General features: G+C 44.3%; 1 long non-coding RNA gene across 1 annotated transcript in view; it reads left to right on the top strand.

Annotated features, from left to right (window-relative positions):
• Positions 1-318: 318 nt before the first annotated feature.
• Positions 319-19,720, top strand: part of LOC135320277 (uncharacterized) — a 108,699-nt gene continuing 89,297 nt past the window's right edge. Inside the window, exon 1 of the long non-coding RNA XR_010379525.1 lies at positions 319-434. This is a non-coding gene — a long non-coding RNA (uncharacterized LOC135320277). The remainder of the gene's footprint in view (positions 435-19,720) is intronic.

Here is a 19,720-nt window from a genome sequence, read left to right as displayed (position 1 = left end):
TATTAAGGCTTTGTGATACGTTTTAATACCTTCAATATCTAGTCCTCCCTTCAGTGATTTTTAAAGTTTTATTTTTGTTCTTCTTGCGTGTTTATTTTTAAAAAATAACAATCAACAGTTTGTCAAGTTCTAAAGATCTGTTAGGGTTTTGTTTTGGTTTTTTTTTTTAATGAAAATCTTGCACACATGCAAGATCATGTGAAGTTTATTCCTGGGTATTTTATGTTATTTGTCCCTATGAGAGGTCCCCGGGAGGAGTGTCCCTTCCCAGACAAAACCTCATAAGAAGACTTTTGGCTCTACTATTTTTTCTCTCCTAGAACTTGGAACATGACACCCAGAGGTGCAGGAGCCCATCTGCAACCACAAGGACAAAACTCTACACTGACAAGGGTGGAGTAGAAAATGAGTGAGCCTATATTCTAGACAATCCGGTGAGTCCAGTACCCCAGCCAGAGCTGTCTTTCTCTGAACCTCTTTTTACATAAGAAAAATAAACCCCTGTGTATCTCAGTCTGCACCCTTGGGGCTGCTGTTCTTGCAACTCTTCAGCTGGTTTAATTTTTTTTTTCTAAACAAAAAACGAGATGTAAAAGAACCTATAAGCTAGTGGGAAAGGGCAGATCCAAGCATCTGTCATGACACATAAATATTTTCACATCTATCTTCCATCATATGAGAGATTATTTGTATGATCCTTTTGCAAATATTATGAGATTTCTTGCTTTAAAACTTTAGCTGTATATTTTGATTTTTACTGTTAAAAAAGACCACACACACACACTCCTCTCAGGATATGGATAGCATCTGGCTGTGGTGACAATGTGTCATAGTGCCACAATGACAGAGGTGAGCCCATTACATGGCAAGACCAGTAACAACCGATCAAAAGCCAATGGCTGTGATAATGGCCACCACGATTTTTTAAAATAATTAATTATGTTTTCATATTCTTTTTCACCATAAGTCACTACAAGATATTGAATATAGTTCCCTGTACTATACAGTAAGAACTTGTTATTTATCTATTTTATATATAGTAGTTGGTATCTGCAAATCTCGAACTCCCAGTCTATCTCTTCCCACCCCCTTTCCCCCATGGCCATCACTCTTGATTTAAATTTCTCTCTCTGACTCAGACACCGCAATTGCTAGTTCTTGCAAGCACCCTGATGTTAGGAATTATGGTAGTTTTTCAAAGTGTGATAATGGTAGTGCAGTTACTTTTTTGAGGGAGCTCCTTACCTTTTAGAGATACGTATTTGCCAGTGAAATGATGTCTGCAATTTGCTTCAAAATAATTGAAGGGGGCAGTGGGTCAGGGTATAGATGAAAGAAGACTGGCCATGAGCTGACCGTTGTTGAAGTTGGGTGACGGGTAAGACTTTTACAAAATGTTCCCTTAGGGTAAATTCCCAGGACCGGGCTTATGAGTTGGAGAATGGGAACATTTGTGAGTTTTACATCATGTTATGGTGTTAATTCCTCTCTATGCTGCTAATAGTGGGGAATGGCCGTGGGTGGTCCCTGAAGCACATTTGTCTTCTGCTGATGTAAACTATTTGAAAAAGAGGCAAAGGGCGTGCTCGTTCCAGCCCCCTGTGTGGGCTGAAGAGGCACTACAGGAGAACGTGGATGTTAGTAAACTAAGGACTTTGCAGCCCAAAACATTGCTTGGGGCCAGCCCGGGCCCCCTGACTCCCTACATCACAGGAATAATGACTCCCTTCCTCAACACCCCAAAACACTAAGTCCAGTTGACTTCGTTGCCCAAGCATTCCTCACATCCACCCACTTCTTCCTAACCCAGCCACCTTGCTGGGGCCACCCATCTCTGCCCCTCCCCGCAGCTGCTGCAGCAGCTTCAGAACTGGTCTACCTGGCCTGACTTATCTCACCCTCAAATCCATTCTCTACTCAGAAGTCAGGATGATCTTTCTCAAGGGCAAATTGGTTGTATTATTCTCCTGCTTAGATAAACTCTACAGTGCTGGTGTAAAAAAAAAATACAGAGAAGTGCGTATCATATGGTCATATGATTTAATAAATAGTTATAGCACAAGTACTAATCTAATTATCTCCCAGGGCAAGAATAGAGCTGTGCAAGCATCCCCAAAGCCCATCATATAGTCGTTCCCAATCTCAACCCCTCTTCCTGGCGGTAACCACTATCCTTTCCTTTGCTTTATGGTTTTGTCACCCGGATATGCCATCTTAAATATTGGTCTTGCCTGTTTTTGAGCTTTCTTTGCTGTATAATATTCCATTTCATGAATACCACAATGTATTTAGTCCATTCTCTCATTGCTGGACATTTGGGTTATTTTCTAGTATTTTACTATTGAGAACAATTGCAAAGCAAGATTTGGGGTTACAGAATTTTAAAAAAACCCCACAAGAGTAGAGAAGGAAGGGTATAATGATCCTCCATGGAGCTGCACACAGCTTCAGTGATTGTCAGCATTGCAACACAAGTGTTTTTAACACCACATCAGAATCGCTGGGGGCGCCTTTGTTGAACATACAGGTTCCAGCTCAATCTCTGGAGGCTGATTTACTGGCATGACATGCGTGGTGGGAATGTGTAATTGGAAAACACTGCCACGTGACTTTGGAGCACACCCCTGGGTAAGAACCACTGCTTCAGTGGCTCCCCAGTTGCTCTCAGAAAAGCTTAGATTCCTAATGTGGTGATGTGGTGTGGCTCCTGCTTTATCTTTCCCACCTCTTTTTTTTTTTTTTTTTGTCATTTCCCTCCTTCATACTCTGACTCAGGCCACACTGAGCCACTCCCCCCCCCCACCCTGATCCCCCTTTTTTCTCACTTACTAGCTTTTGTACATGCTGTTCTCTCTGTCAAAAACACTTTTCCCCTTCCTCTGGTTAATTTCCATTTTCCAAATTTCTTTAGTGATTCGATCTATGAGGGGGCTGAAAAAATAAAACAGAAGCACACTTGGAAAGATTTTTAAAAAATTTTCATACAGTAAAATTGACTTTTTGGGGGGTGTACAGTTTTGAGTTCTAACACGTGTATAGATCTTTGTAACCACCATCACAATCAGGATACGGAAAGGTCCCATCACCTCTAAACACTCCCAAGGGATATTATTTTATAAGTCATACCCTCCCTTCACCCTTAACCCCTGGCAACCCCTGATCTGTTCTCCAATACTATTGTTTTGATTTTCCTAGAATATCATATAAATGGAACCATATAGTATATAACCTTTTGAGACTGGCTCCTTTCACTCAGCGTGCCTTAGAGATTCAGTCACGTTGTTGCATGCGTTAACAGATTCTTCCTTTTCTTTTATTGCTGAGCAAATATTTCATTGTATGGATGTACCACAGTTTAGTTCCTTCTTTTGGTGATTATGAATAATGCCGCTGTAAACATTCGTGTACAAGTTCTTCTGTGAAAGTAAGTTTTATATCTCTAGGGATAAATATCTACAAGTAGGATTGATGGGTCATATGATAAGTATATGTTTAACTTTATGAGACTGCCAAACTGTTTTCCACAGTGGCTGTACCATCGTCAACTTAACTCCCATCAGCCACGTCTGAGAGTCCCAGTTATTTCACGTCCTCACTAGCACTTGGTGTTGTCTTTTTATGTTTTTTTATTTTAGCCATTCTAAAACTGTGTTTGCATCTCACGATGATTTTGTTTTGCTTTTCTCTAATTACTAATGATGTTAAACATCTATTCATGTGCTTGTTTACCATCTATATATCTTCTTTGGTGGAGTGTCTGTTCAAATCTTTTGCCCATTTCAAAAACTGGTTTGTTTTCTTATTGTTGAGTATTGAGAGTTATTAATTTATTCTGGATTGAAGTCTTTTGCTGAACATATGATTTACAGATATTTTCTCCACAGTCTGTAACTTATTTTTCATTCTCTAAACTGGACCTTTAAAAAATTTTAATAACACTTTTTTATTGTGGTAAAATACACGTAAACATAAAATTTTTCATCTTAATTGTTTTTAGGTGAGTTCAGTGGTATTTAAGTACACTTATGTTGTGCAACCATCGCCACCATACATCTCCAGAACTGTTCATCCTGCAAAACTGAAACTCTGTACCCATAAAACAGTAACTCCCCATTCCCCTTTCCCTTCCAACCACCATTTTACTTTCTGTCTCTATGAATTTTGCTATTCTAGGGACCTTGTATAAGTGGAGTCATACAGTATTTGGCTTTTTGTGGCTGGCTTATTTATAATCACCACTACTCTCTTTGGTTACTGTTTTCATGGAATATCTTTTTCCATCCTTCCACTTTCAATCTATTTGTGTGCCTGGATCTAAACTGAGTCTCTTGTAGATAGCATAGAGTTGGATCATTTTTGAAAATCTCTCCTGCAAATCCCTGTCTTTTTATTGTAGAGTTTAATCCATCTACACTTATTTAAATCATTTACATATAGTATAATTACTGATACATTTAGATTTAGAACTACCATGTTGTTATTTGCTTCCTGTTTGTCCCCTATACCTTTTTGTTCCTCTGCTTCTCCTTTTCTGCCTTCTTTTGGATTATTTGAATACTGTAAAATATTTCCATTTAATTTATTAATTGTTTTTTAATTATATTTCATTGTATAGTTTTTTAAATGGTTGCTCTAGGGACTATTACACATATACATAAAATTTCAGTCTACTTGGAACTAAAATTTTACCACTTCAAAAGGAATGTAGAAACCTTACCATCATATGAGACCATTTACCCTCTTTCTTATGTTGTAGTTATCATGTGTGTCACATCTATGTACATGAAAAACTCCCCAGGAAGTGGTAGAATTTTTGCATTCAACAGTCATATGTATTTTAAAGAAGGCTTAAGAAGAGAAAAAAAGATTCTCATATTTACTCAGAGATACTTACCATTTCTTTGTCCTTTCCTTCATTTCTAAAGTTTTGTATTTCCCTCTGGTATCATTTCTCATCTGTCTGAAGACCTTCCTTTTAGAGCAGGCCTGGCAGTGGTGTATTTTCTAGCTTTCCCGCATCTAAGAATGTCTTTATTTTGCCTACATTCCTGAAGGATGTTTTCATTGGATATAGAATTCTGGTTGACAGTTTTTCTCTTTCAGCACTTAAAGAATGTTATTTTTAAACCTTCTGGCCTTATGGTTTCTGATGAGAGATCTTCAGTCACTTGAATCATTCTTCCCCTGTATGGAATGCATTGTTTTTCTTTGCTTTAAATATTTTTTTTCTTTGTCTTTGCTTTTCAGAAGTTTGATTATGAAGTGGATTTCTTTGAGTTTATAACATTGTGGTTTTTCCAAACTTTCCAAATCTTCCCGCTCATGTCTTCCTTCAAATTGGGAAAGTCTCAGATATTATTTCTTCAAATATATTTTCTGTATCATGCGCCTCCTTTCCTCCTAAGACTCCAATGACATGAATCTTAGATCTTTGGTCTAATTTTGAGGTTTGTTTACTTTTAAAAAGCATCTTTTTCCCTCTGCTGTTCAGATCAGATCATTTCTGTTCATCTGTCTTTAAGTTCACTGACTCTTTTCTGTTATCTCCATTTTTATTGGGCCCATCCAGCAACCTTTTATTTCTTATTTCAGTTATTCTAATTTTTAGTTCTAAAATTTCTCCCACTTGGTTTATTTTTATAGCTTCTATTTCTCTGCTGACACTTTCTATCATTCCCAGAATGTTTGCCTATATTCCTTGGAGTGTGGTTATAACACCTGCTTTAAAGTGTTTTCTGATATTTCCAACATCTGGGTTGGCATCTGTGGACTGTCTCTTCCCTTATGAGTTATTGAGCTCTTCTTGGCTTTTGATATGCCAAGACATTTTGTATTACATCCTGGACATTTGGATATTATGTTATCAGACTCTGAGTCTTGCTTGGACCTTATGGAAAATGATTGTTTGTTTGTTTGTTTGACTGTTTTAGCAGATAATCAATTCAGGTGGGTTTAGGCCCCGAGTTCTGACCTATCTTCCATAGACTGTGGTTCCAATGTTAGTTTGGTTTTCAGACACCTTGCTATTCAGATCTGTTCCTTATGTGCCACCCACAGGCCAATGTGGATGCCAGGCAGCCCCATAGTTCAATTGTCAAAACCTTTGGTTAACTCCTTAGAGTCATACATTTGGAGCTTGGGGGGTGAGTCCAGGACCTCATGCACAACTTTATGCGATCCTTTTCTCAAGTTCCCTTCTCTTTGCAATTGCTTCATATCCCTTGGCTCCAAGAGAGTCCCAGTCCTGTCTGGTGGTTAGAAAGCCTGGACCTTAGGCTCCCTGCTCTGCCAAATAACTCCCGTGACTGGGTCTGCTTTCAAACTCAAGCTGCAGAAGGATATATAGAAGAATGAAAAAAGCAACAGTGATTTCCCCCAGGCTGTTTGTACCACGGTTCCTCTGGTCAGAGGAAAGAATTCCTCTGGTTAGAGAGAAATGTGAGGTACCTGCTCAGCCACTGCTGCCATTGCTGCTGCCACAGGACGGTAGCTTTGGAAGTGGTTCTTGTTTGAAGCTTGAGCTTGGAGAAAAAGACTGTTTCCACCTTCTCTGTCCTATAGGGCTCCCCGTCCCATTCCAGGGACCAGAAAGAGAATGCTTACATGAAGATTTTTCATTCCACATCTGGTGCGCAATTCTGAGATTTGTACTGCCTTAATCCAGGCCCGGAGATATGAGAGATAAAAAGAAAAAAGCCCAGGAATCTTACCACTGGGTTGGTCATACTTTGAGTGCTGGTCTACCTTCCTATCTGCCTGCCACCATTTTCTTTTCAGAGTTCTCAGACAAGCTGCTCCATGTACTCTGCCCAGGAATTTTTGTTGCATTTAGTGAGAGAAACAGAATAGAAAGTAAGTACTCCATCTTAACCAGAATCAGAAACGAAATTTTTATTCTGAATTCAGATTTGCAAAAATTTTGCAAAAAGAGTACAGAGGCTTCACTCAGTTTCCCCTTCTTTTAACATCTTAAGGAACCATAGTACAACGATCAAAACCAGGAATTTAATCTTGGCATAATGTTATTTATTAAACTATGGACCTTAATAACAAAACATCAAACAACCTGGCTAAAAAAATGGGCAGGGAAGCTGAACAGACATTTTTCCAAGGAAGACATACAGATGGCCAACAGGCCTATGAAAAGATGTTCAACATCACTAATCATTAGGGAAATGCAAATCAAAACTACTGTATGGTTTTACATGTATGTGGAATCTAAAAACAAAACAAATGAACATAACAAAATAGAAACACAGTTATAGATACAGAGAACAAACAGGTGGTTGCCAAAGGGGAGGGGGGTTGAGAGAAGGAAAGAATTAGGTGAGGGAGATTAAGAGGTACAAACTTCCGGTTACAAAAGAAATGAGTCACGGGTATGAAATATGCAGTGCAGGGAATATGGTCAATAAGTACGTAATTCTTTTGTATGGTGACATATTGTAACTAGACTTATCCTGGTGATCATTATTTTGAAATGTATAGAAATACGAAATCACTATGTTGTGTAACAGAAACTAACATAGTGCTGTAGGTCAATTATACTTCAAAAACAAACAAACTCGGAGAAAAAGAGAGCAGGTTTGTGGTTCCCAGAGGCTGGGGGTGGGAGAAGGGGGAATTGGATGAAGGCAGTCAAAAGGTACAAACTTTCAGTTATAAGTAACTACAAGGGATGGAATGTACAGCATGATTGAAATAATTAGCACTGCTGCATGCTATATATAAAAGTTGTTAAGAGAGTAAATCCTGAGTCTCATTACATGGAAAAAAATTTTTTTCTGTCTCTTTAATTTTGTATCTATATGATGCGAGTATGTGGAGAAAAGGGATCCCTCATACACTGTTGGTGCAAATGTAAATTGGTGTAGCCACTATGGAAAACAGTATGGAGATTTCTCAAAAAATTAAGACAAGAACTACCATATGATCCAGCAATTCCATTCCTGGTATGTCAGGGCTGGATACCTCTGCCGGGCCGAGGGTGATCAAGCCTTTCCCGGGCTCCGAGCATCTCCAGCCCGACAAATCTGGGGATCCTAAAAAAACCTGTCAGGTACCTTGTTTCCTGAGGACCACCGTGCGCATGGATTCCTGGACGTTGCGTCCCCTGTTGCTTGTGTGCAGAGTGAAGGAAGAGCCGAGATCCAAGAGTTCAGGTGCAGCCAGACAGGCTCAGGATGGGAGGGGACCTGGGCAAGCACTTCTACCAGCCGCTTTGAGGCTAGGAGTGTATTGGACCCAGATCATCCCCCGACCCCAGCAACCCTGGCATTTTATTGAATTATCAACCAATCAAACAAAAAGGGCTAGGGTGGGAGGTCACAGGGATGGGAGGAGAGGAGTGATGGCTAGTTTCAATTGGTGACCTTTAAAGCATTAGGGGACATTTAGTGCCTAGAAGGTGTGGGGCGACTGTCCATTTGCTCACCTACCTAGCCTGTAGTTACTGTGGCTATTGTGGTCGGCCAGGTGTTGCCTTTTGCAAGCAAGCAGCTGCTATTTTTGCTGGCCTGTTCCTACAGCGAAGCCGTACTTTTGGTTTGCCTTGCAATTCTAGTTTCATTTCAGAGCTAACTTGCCTGTTTAAGCCTTACATTGGTATATATCCAAAGAACATCAAAAAACTAATTCGAAAAGATATCCGCACCCCATGTTCATTTCAGCATTAGTCACAATACCCAAGATATGGAAACAACCTAAGTGCGTACCAATGGAGGAACAGATAAAGATGTGGTTTATATATACAATGGAATACTATTCAGCCATATTAAAGATGGACTTGACATTGTGTCAACACGGATAGATATTGAGGGTATTATGCTAAGCAAAATAATTAAGATGGAGAAAGACAGATACTATGTGATTTCACTTATATGTAGAGTCTAAAAAACAAACAAAAAAAGAAAAAAAGAAATGAACAAACCAAACTAAACCAAAACAAACATGCAGATACAGAGAACAGAGTAGTGATTACTAGAGGGGAAGGGGCAGGGTGGGGGGAGGGCGAAATAGGTTTAGGGGATCAACCATATGGTGACAGATAGAAACTAAAGTTTTGGTAGTGAGCAGACTGCAGCGTATACAGAAGTAGAAATGTCATGTTGCACACAAGAAACTTCTATAATGTTAGAAACCAATGTTACCTCAATAAACATAAATTAAAATCAACAACAAAACAAAAACCAATGGATCCAATTCAAATTTCACCATTTTTTTTAAAACAAATATTCTTTTTCTGTTTCGTGAGCCAATCCAGGATTCCTCATTGCATTGAGTCATTATGTCTTAGTCTCCTCCTATCTCTGGCGGTTCTTCTGTGTTCTCTTACCTTCCTTTGATACTCCTGAAGTGTACTGGTTATGTATTTTGTGGAGTGTCTCTCCATTTGGATTTGTCTGATGTTTTCTCACAATTAAATTGAGGTTATGCATTTTTAGCAAGAATCCCATACAAGTCATATTGTGTTCCTCTCATTGTATCTGGGGTTCCAGGATGCCAATATGTCTTATTACTGGTGATGTTAACCCTGATCACTGGTTAAGGTGGTTCTGCTGTGTTTCTCCACTGCAAAATTACTATTTCCTCCTTTGTTATTAGCAAATACCTTGGAGAAGATACTTTGAGACTATGAGTATATCCTGTTTCTCCTCAAACTTTTGCTCACTGATTTTAGCATCCATCAGCACATCTTACCTGTGACCGTTATTACAGTGTTCTTTGTATTTCCTTCATTCCTTTTACATTTATTAGTCGGAATTCTCCTGCAAGGAAGAGTGTCCCTTCTCCCTCATTTATTTATTTATTCAGTTATTTATTACTATCAATCAGTGTGGACTCCTGGATGTTTATTTTATTCTATGGAATATAATTCAATACTGTTGTTATTTTGTTGTTCAAATTGTTCTAACTTTGACCATTAAGAGCTCTTTCAGGTGGGCTCCAGTGCCCTTTCAACATGCTCCCATCCTTTTGCAAGCACTTCCTTATTTTCCTTATGCAGAATTTGAGGGGTGGATTTTTTATTGAAGGGACCATTTACAAAGGTTTTGGCAGGATGAAGGGAATTAACAGGGGACCGGAGGCACTCAAGAACTAGCAATAGCAGGAAGCCATTAACACCTGTAGGTCTGAAGGGATAGGTGGAGGAAATGAAGTTACTCGAGCATGGCAAGAGCTGAAGTCATGAAAAGGGGCCACTTGACAGGAGCTGTGGCTATGGAAGTTTCCAGCACTGCCAGAACCACAGTGGGGCAGAAAGCAAGAGGAATGAAGACTCCAATTTTTTTTTTCTTCCCACCTGATGGGCTGGACCCACCTGGAAGCCAGAGAGACAAGGGAGCATGGTTGCCAAAGTCTGTTAAAGGTCAACTTCCAAGGGCACAGAAAGACAGAGAATGGCTTTGCGGGGGGCAAATGGAGAATAACCATCACAAGAAATCACTTCCTCCAAGAGTCCTTTCCTGATCCCCAAGCCTGGCCAGGTGCCCACAGCCTGCTTGTCAGAGTCCTGTCATGTCATATTGCTTGTTCACGTATCAGTCTCTCTGCTTAGACAGTCAGCTCCATGAGAAGTGAGCCTGCATCTCATCCATCCTATGACCCCTCTCAGGGATGGCCCATGGTAGGCTCTCAGTACACGTTGTGGGAGAAGATGAAATCAGGGTGATGCAGGCCAGAGCAGGAATAGTCACAGGGGCTGTCACTCCCCCAGGATTCTATTCCTGAATCTGGCCACACTTCAGCCCTTCAGAGGCTGAACACACACACACCACGCAGCCTTCATGCCTCTGTGCCTTTTACACGCTGTTCCCTCTACTCAGAATTCCGACTCTGACAGGTGATATGTGAAATTAGATGGGTAAGATGTTGATAATGGTTAAAACTGGGTGATGAGAGTATGGGAGCTCATTGCACCAGTCTCCAGTTTTTGTATGCCTGAGAATTCCCATGAAAATAGATTTTAAAAGCAGTATTTATGGAGCACACATGGCATGCCAGAGCCTTTGCTGACAGATGCCCTCTTCCACCTGTTTCCTCCACGACTCCGACCCAGCATTGAAATGGACAGGGTTTTCCTGCTCCTTGCTATGGACTAAACTGTGTCTCCCCCCAACCAGATTCATATGCTGAAGCCCTAACACCCCAGCATGATGGCATGTGGAGATGGGGCTTTTGAAAGGTAATTAGGTTAGATGAGATCATGAGGGTGGGGCCTTAATGACAGGATTAGTGTCCTTAAAAAAGAGACACCAGAGAGCTCGTGCTCGCTCTCTCTACCATGTGAGGACACCACCAGAAGGCTGCAAGCCAGGAAAGAGACCCCTCCACCAGAACCTGACCATGCCGGCACCCTGATCTCAGACTTGCAGCCCCCAGAGCTATGCAAAATGTTTGTTAAGTCACCCAGTTTATAGTATTTTGTAATGACACCCCAAACAGACTAATACACCCCTTGAGATGACAACTGCCCCATGCCTTGCCCCAGTTCTAGGGGTTTGGTCCATCACCCTTGGCTTCAGAGGTGCTGAAAGGTCAGGGGTTCTGGGAACCATGGTAAAGGCTCCAGATTCATGGGTCTTGGTGGTGAATTGCCCAACCCATAGAACTGGGCCGGATAGAAAAAGTTCTCATTCTTGTTGAACAAGCTCCACTGGTGTCTGCAGCAGTAGGGATGCAGGCTAGACGAAGTCCACGCCACTGGCAAAAGTACTGAGCTCTGGAATGGTGCTGGGGTGGGATGTGACCGTTTCCTATGGGAAATCTGCTTAAGGGCTCATTTAGAGTTTTATATGTTTAATTATTTTGGTGATGAGAATTCTGCGGGGTTGTCCTTTAGTGATCAACTGTTAAGTAGCCACACTGAATGCACATTCCCTGACCTACCAGTTCCACTCCTAGGTATATGCAAATATATGCAAATATATGTCTACCTGAAGACAAAAATGTTCGCAGAGGCACTCTTTGGAACAGCCTCAAACTGGAAACTACACAAATGCCTGCCAACAACACGGGACGGAGAAAGGGCTAGTGTCTTCACACAACTGAATACTGTACAGCAATGAGAATGGACAAGCTATTGGTATGAATCAAATGACTCTCACGTTGACTGAAAAAGCAAAACATTGTAAGAGTTTGTACTGTACGATTCCATTTATATGAAGTTCAGAAACAGGCAAAACTAGTCCATGATATTAGAAGTGACAATAGTGGTTATACTTCACTAAAAGTTTTTTGTTTGTTTTTGGTTTTGTGTGTGTGTGTGTGTGTGTGTTGGGGGGTAATTAGGCTTATTTACTTATTTATTTATTTATTTTTAGAGGAGGTACTGGGGATTGAACCCAGGACCTTGTGTACACCAAGCATGCGCTCTACCACTTGAGCTGTACCCTCTCCCCACTAAAAGTTTTTTAAATCCACAAAATAAATGGTTTACAGGGTACAAAGTGCCTTTATACATCTGTTATCTCATTTTTCACCTTTTCACTCCAACAGGACTTTTTGGAAATATATTATTTATATGCAGCAGAGTGTGTAAATCCTAAGTGACCAGCTCAATGAATTTCTACGTGTCTACACCTGGGTAGATGAAGGTATAGAACATTCCAGCACTCCTGAGAGTTCCCCCACATTATCTCCTTTTATCTTCATGATAACCTTAGGCTAGCAGAGCTGTTACTGGCCCCTGTCACCACTGAGGGACATCAGCCTGAGAGACAGACCTGGCCAGGTGCCACTGCCTCTTCAGAGGCAGGATGGCACGGCCCTCATGGCAGAGGGATGGCTGCGAGGCCCTCCATCTTGCGCTTGCCGTCATTAACCAATGAGGTGAGTTCCTGGAAAATGAGGCTCTGTCCCCCCTTCCACACAGCCAGGCAGGGAGTCGGGGTGGTGGGGTAGGAGGCACTGGTTAGTTACTTTTTTAACTCTAGTTATTTTCCAGAGCCATCGCCCAACCATCAACGCTCTGGACAATGCCCTGGAGTCAGAGGGTTGTTCGTGCCAGGTGCAGGGACGCTAGTGCCAGGCTAGAAACTGCCCCCTCCCAGGGGAGGGAGTGGCCCCCAACCTGTCAAAGTTGGTGCCTCTGATACACTGATGCAGCAATGGAGTGCGGCCTGGAACGCGACTCTAGCCAAAGCTTCTGGAAGGTCAGTGTGGGTGCATTCGGAGTCCAGTTCTCACCATCCCCCAGTCCTGGCCTGGGGCTGGATGAGGTAGGAGGGCTGACCCTAAGCAAGAGAGAGCGAATAGAAGGGGCGCCACGAGCTCTCCTGTGGACTTCTCTCTCCAGTTCAAAACTCTTTCTCAATCAGGCTCTATCCCTGGGGCACAGCCCTGGGGACACAGCCCGAGCACCTGCGTGGCCTCTGTTCCTCAGGGGTCACCCAGTAGGTTCAACTGGGGCGAGGACATCCTGGCTCGCTGTTCCTCAGAGCTCTGGAAAGTTTCTTGGCCCTCTTAGGAGAACAACTCTTCCAGTCCTGAAGAGTTCCCCTCACCTGCTCCTGCTACTGGAACTCCGTTCTTGAAAAAGCCAGAAGACTGAGCAGGCTGGCGGCTGCAAAGACCTCACCTGCTTTTCCCTCAGGGCAGAGTCCCCTATCTCTGCTCTCACTGGCTTCTGCAGGTGGGAGGCTGAGGAGCTGGGTGACTCATCCAATTTCTGGGAAGGAAAGGATCAGAAATTCCGATGGGCTTATTTATTTATGACTGAGATCTGGCTGAGGAGGCGACATGAGAAACATACAAGGGCTTGACAAAATGTAGCAAAGACTTGGGCAGCAGCCCTTGAGGAATCCATTCAGTTTTCTATTTTAAAAGGAAAAAAAAAAAAGCCTTCATTCCAAAGCCGCAAATGAACTTAACACCATCTGCTCATCTCCCAGCCAAGGAATACAATTCCAGGAAGCTGGAGAAGGGAGGCCTGGCGGGGCTGATATGTGAACAGCTGTTTATCCTCAGTGACTATTTCCATGTAGACCCATTGCAGGGATCTGCTGTTCTTTCCAGGGCAGAAAGGAGACAGAAGCCCAGTTCCCGGGTACAGCAGTCACACCGCACCCCCCCCCCCACCTTCTTCCACCCACTGACTGACATGCAGTGGCCCTTGCTCACTCCCCCTAGGGACTTGATGACAAGCCCAGGGACAAAGAAAAGCCAGGTCTCGACTCTGACCTACCCCACAGGGAGCCTGTGCGGGGCGAGGCCAGAAAACAGCCTCCAGTTGTTCAAGGGACTAAGGTTTCAGCTGATTCAAAGAAACACTTTTCCTGTTCCTGGGAAGCGAGCTTTTCTGAGTAACAAGTAACGTCCGGATTTTGCCATAAGATCAGGGTGGTGGGCTTTGCTCTGAATTCTAACCCTGTGACTTTGGCACATGTCCTCTCGATGTTGTAAAAGCGTGTGAGTGGAGGGGGAGGGGACGGTGGGGACTGGATCACTGCTGGACAGGAAATCATATAGGTAAAAAAAACAAAAAACACCAACAAACAAAAAAGATGACTGACGCTTTGCTTGGGAGTACAAACCCAGCCACACCTCGGCCTGAAAGGTCCGTCCAGGAAGATAAGGAACCGGACGGCAGAAGTCACACGCCGCCCAAGCCTCAGTGAGATCGGGGTGAAATGGAAACTTCCTGTTTATTTTAGCCCTTTAAAGCCGCGGGGGCGGGGATTTAAACCGCGGCTGCGGCACTGGAAAGAATCAGAACTGCTGGATCAGTCTGGAAAATTGTGGCGTTGCCTGCCCCGTCAACCACGCCCTCCCGTCCCCACCCGGGGCCAAGACAGAGATAATAGCATAATAACGTAAAGGATTTGCCCAGAACTTGCACCAGATCCTTTCAATTAGCTAATTTTAACCTCCCAGCATCCTTCTGGGGGTGGGGGTGGGGAGCAGATGCCATCCTCTTTTTTTTTTTTAAACACAACAGTGGCCTCCCAGGGAGGAGAAATGACCCAATCACACACAAGCAGCAACTCAAAGGCTGAGTCAGAACCTGGCTTGGTCTCAGAACCTACCCCCCAGCCCAGCTACTTCCTTCTAAATATTTTTAAGCCTTCAGTTTTGGGGGCCTTTAGTTTGAGCACCTGGGCTGTGAACCTCACGCTCATAGGCACGCATTTCCACTATCTCTTCCTGGGGAATCTCTGTGGGAGGTGGTCCTACCCAGCGCCACCCAACACCTCAGAGTAGTCCCAGGTAATTCTCCAGATGGTAGACAAGCAGGGCTTCCAGAATTTAGCACAAGGATGCTCCAACTTTGTCATGCCTTTGGAGCGTGTTAAAAACGCATACACCAAGGATGTGGAGAAACTGGAACCCTCATTCATTGCCGGTGGGATTGTTCGCTGGTGTAGCTGCTGTGGGAAACAGTTTCGCAGTTCCTCAAAAGGTTAGAGTTCTCCTATGACACAGCAATTCGACTCCTAGGTATCTACCCCAGAGTAGTGAGAACTTTGGTCCGTGTAAAAACTTGTACATCAATGTTCACAGCCACATTATTCATAATAGCCAAAAAGCGGAAACAGCCCAAATATCCAGCAAAGGATGAATGGATAAACAAAACATGGTCTATCCGTGCAGTTGAGTGTCATTCAGCAATTAGAAGGAATGAAGTACTGACACCTGTTACTACATGGATGAACCTGAAAAACATTATGCTGAGTGAAGAAGCCAGACACAAAGGACCATGTATGGTCAGGCCACCCAGGATGGCTGTTGTCTTGCTCTCTGTACATCCTCTGCTCGACTAGTGCCTGCTTTACTTGCAACCCTACTCACTTGACTGACCTTCGTACAGACTTGCCCCAGGCCCCAGCTAGTGACTATTCTTATCAAAGAGGTGGTGAGGGGCCTGCCCCTCTGCTGGTTTCCCTGGTAACCAGAGCCCACCTGAGGTCAATTCCCCCAATAACTGGTAATCTCCCCTCCCCCCAGCCCTGGAGCGGAGCCTGCTGCTCCGTCCTGCTCCAGGACCTTGCTTGAGACACGGAAGATTGATGTCTCTGTTGCAGACTCCGGGGGGCTCTTTATTCAGTCTTGAAGCTGGGTGAGTACAGGTCTTGTGGGCCGGCAGGGTGCACCCCAACAGACCACATAGTGTGTGATTTTATTTAAAGGAAATTTCCAGAATAGGCAAATCCATAGAGACAGAAAGTGGATTAGTGGTTGCCAGGGGCTGGAGGAAAGGGGGGGATGGGGAGTGACTGTTAATGGGTATGGAATTTCCTTTGGGGGTGATGAAAATGTTCTAAAATTAGCTAGTGGTGATGGTTGCAAAACTCTGGGAATATACTAAAAACCACTGACTTGCACATTTTAAAAGGGTGAATTTTCTCTTCACACGGAAAAAGTATTTTTTCTTTTTCTTTTGTATCTCCATGAGATGATGGATATTCATTAAATTTGTGATAATCATTTCATGATGTATGTAAGTCATATCTTTATGCTGTCCACTTTAAACTTACATAATGCTGTATGTCAACCATAGCTCCATAAAACCGGAAGTAGAAAAAAACCAGAAGTGAGTTTTACGGTATGTGAAATATATCTCAATTAAGCTATTACAAAAAAAAATGCAGATATCTGGCCTACCTGCAGAGTTCTGGTTTAGCAAGTCTGAGATGGGATCTGAGCACCTACCTTTTTTAGTAAAGTGCCATCAATGTTGGGGAGGGAGCGGTTTACAAGGAAATGTATGACATCACTCATGTCTCTGAGCTCACAGTCACCCTGAGGAAACACAGGAATCTCTTAGAGGACAATTCAGGCTCAGACTGTGTGGTCCTAGAGAAGAGTACCTAAGTTCAGGAGAGCGAGGACAGTTGTGGGTCAAGGTGGCCTGGGAGGGGTGGGGGAGCTGAGGTGAGCCTTGGGGGCAGATGGGAGTATGGGATTATGCAGACAGAAGGGATGCATTCCAGTGGGAGATCAGGCCTGGGAATGTGCATGGCAGGTGTTGGGAGTGGTTGGGGGTCCGCTCAGACTGACCCGGAAGGTGAAATTGGGGAGGTTGGGGAAGACGGGTTTGGAGGCATGGGCTAAGGTCCTCTGTGAATGCCAGGACGCGTTGTGGCTGGAGACGGGGAGCCAAAGATGCTTCCAGTGACATGAAGAAAGCAGGGCTTTAGGAGGAATAGGCTGGCACTTGTGTAAAAATGGACTGTAAGCAAGGACTGGCAGTAAAAGGGCAACTGAGAAGCCTGGGCAGGAATCGAGAAATGAAGTGGTGTGGGTCTAGGCTTGGGGCTTGACGGGGGACTGGAGAGGAAAGAGCAAGCTCGGAGTTTAAAGGGGAAATTGGCACGAGATTGGCTAATGGAGAATGAAGAAGGAGAAAAATCAGAGTGAAGCCTCCACCATTGTGGGCACGGAAGGAGGAAACACAGCAGATTCCCGAGCGAGACCAGGACCTGGTTTCAATCCCAGCTCTACCACTATTGGCTGTGTGACGTGGGCAAGTTATGTGACCTCTCTGTGCTTTAATCTTCCCAATGGTAAAGTGCAAATAACCATAGTAACGGCCTCATAGGTTGTCAGGAGGTATAACTGAGAAAAATCCACTTGAAAGAGGGAACCCTGGAGAATATGAAATGGGCTTTTCTCTCTTGTATTTCTGCAAGCCACCTTCTCCTTGGGCAGCCTGAGGAGCCATTTGCTTGGGAGTGAGGAAGGTTTTCCTAAATTTCTTGAGAGAATTCAGAGAGAATTTCTTGGAGAATTCAGATCACAGTATTTCTTCCACATTGGAGAGACAGTACCCTTTCCACCATCACTGGGGCCCCGGGACTTCTCTGTGACGAGGATGTGATCTAGAGGAAGTAAAAGCCCAGCCTCTGTCCTTTCTGGTCCCCAAGAATTGTAGGAAGACACATGGAGGCAGGGCCAGGAGAGGTGTGGCTGTGGGTCCCAAGGTCACTTTTCTGGGCTTCTGGCCAGGAGAGGATGGAAAGTTGGAGAAGTTAAAAGGGAAGCTAAAAGCAGGAGGCCATTGACTAGATTCACCTTCGGGGCCCTGAGAGGAGTGTGTCTCACACTATTCCCCCGCCTCCACATACACACACATACACACACACTCGGAGGCCACATGGGAAAGTCTTGGCAGTGCAGCATGGTGAGATAGAGGGGCAGGGGTGTGGCTGTCCAGGACTGTCCCCTGGTGCTGCACGGCCTGGGCAGAAATGTCTGTTTTGGCTGGATTCAGGCCAGTGGACTGAGGAATGCACAATCCATTGAGCCCCTAGACAGTTCTGCCCTGGGAAATAGAGAGAGTGGTACAGAGGTCCACTACATTTTGAGCTCTCCAAAGATCATCCTTGAAGCCAAGCTTGGTGAGCTCACTGACGAACAGGGTGGGGAGACCCATAAATGAGGGCAGATGAGGACGGAGGCCTGGGAGCACCCCCAGCCAAGAGGAGGACGAAAGACAGTCACTAAAGAGGCCGGAAGTGTAGCAGGAAAGCTGGAAAAGTGCTGTGTCAAAGAGGCCGGGCCAGAGCTTCAGTTCCATGAGTGCTCGGGATCCACCCACTGCACTGGGCGCCCAGTGAGGCTAACCCCTGGGGAAAGAGTTGCATTCCTTGTACGCTGCTGAGCCTGGAGGTCGCCTTACATCTCAGGATGGGCCCACAGAATTCTCCAGACCTTGAGTGTACTTTTCTGCAGGGACTGGAGCACTCCTGTGGGATCCAGGCTGACAGGACAGCAGGTCCCCATCCTGGAGGCCACCCAGGCCCTTATGGGTAGAGTCCCCGCTGAGGCCACACCTGTCAGAGCTGTGACAGGTGAGTCAGGCCTTCCACAGCCCAGGGGCGTGCTCCCTGTCAGCGGGCAGCCCGGGTCCTGGCTCTGGGCCAGAGGGCAGGGGAGCAGCTCAGTTCCTGTCCACTTCCATGGCAACCTGGGCAGGGCGGCCCCAGCCAGGTGCCAGCGTGGCAGAGGCTGTGGGAGTGCCCAAGGGCAGGTGGGCAGGTGACTTTCGTGGCCAGGTCTGCCCGGTCCAGATCCCTGAACTGGGCCAGGAGGGCGTGGCGGGCAGTTCCCGGAGGACGGCAGTGGCTGTGCAGACAACCCCCGATTTTATCACGACTTGCTCCTTCTTGTTTTTCCTGGCTGAGGTGATTTCAGTTGTGCCTTGCGTTACTTTCCATAGCCCCTGAACTGAAAAAGGAAGCTAAAAAGAAATGGCCCCTCTAGACTCTGAGGAAAGTTGGGGGATGAATTTTCAGACCCCTGGCTGAGAAGGGAAGAGGAGGGGATGTCACTTTCTGATGCTTTGAGAAATTGCAGTAACGACAAACCGTTTTTCATGTCATATATTCATCCTTGTGACACAACGTGGATATGGCACAGCCCCATTTACCAAACCATTTTGAGATTTTTATGATTTGAAACCCTTGTGTTTTCTGCCACTTTTTATGTGTAAAAGCTGTTCCCTCAAATGATTAAAGTAGACAACTCATTCTGGCTTTTAAAGCCACTGTGGATTGATCCTAGCGCCACAAAAATCAGTCTTCTCCCTCAGTACTGTCATACAAACTCCAAGCTTGTTCATTCATTTATTCATTCATCCATTCGTTCATCTATTCATCCATCCATCCATCCATCTATTCATTCAGTAAACAGTTTTTGAGCATGAAATGTGTGCCAATATATTGCTTGAAGCAGGGGATGCAGACATGAAAGATAGTCAACGGGGGCAGGGAGGTAGAAA

This window comes from Camelus dromedarius, chromosome X (assembly GCF_036321535.1).
Source record: "Camelus dromedarius isolate mCamDro1 chromosome X, mCamDro1.pat, whole genome shotgun sequence".
Classification (NCBI taxonomy): domain Eukaryota; kingdom Metazoa; phylum Chordata; class Mammalia; order Artiodactyla; family Camelidae; genus Camelus; species Camelus dromedarius.
The sequence above is the reverse complement of the archived record's forward strand: the minus strand, read 5'-3'. Positions and strand labels throughout refer to the sequence as shown.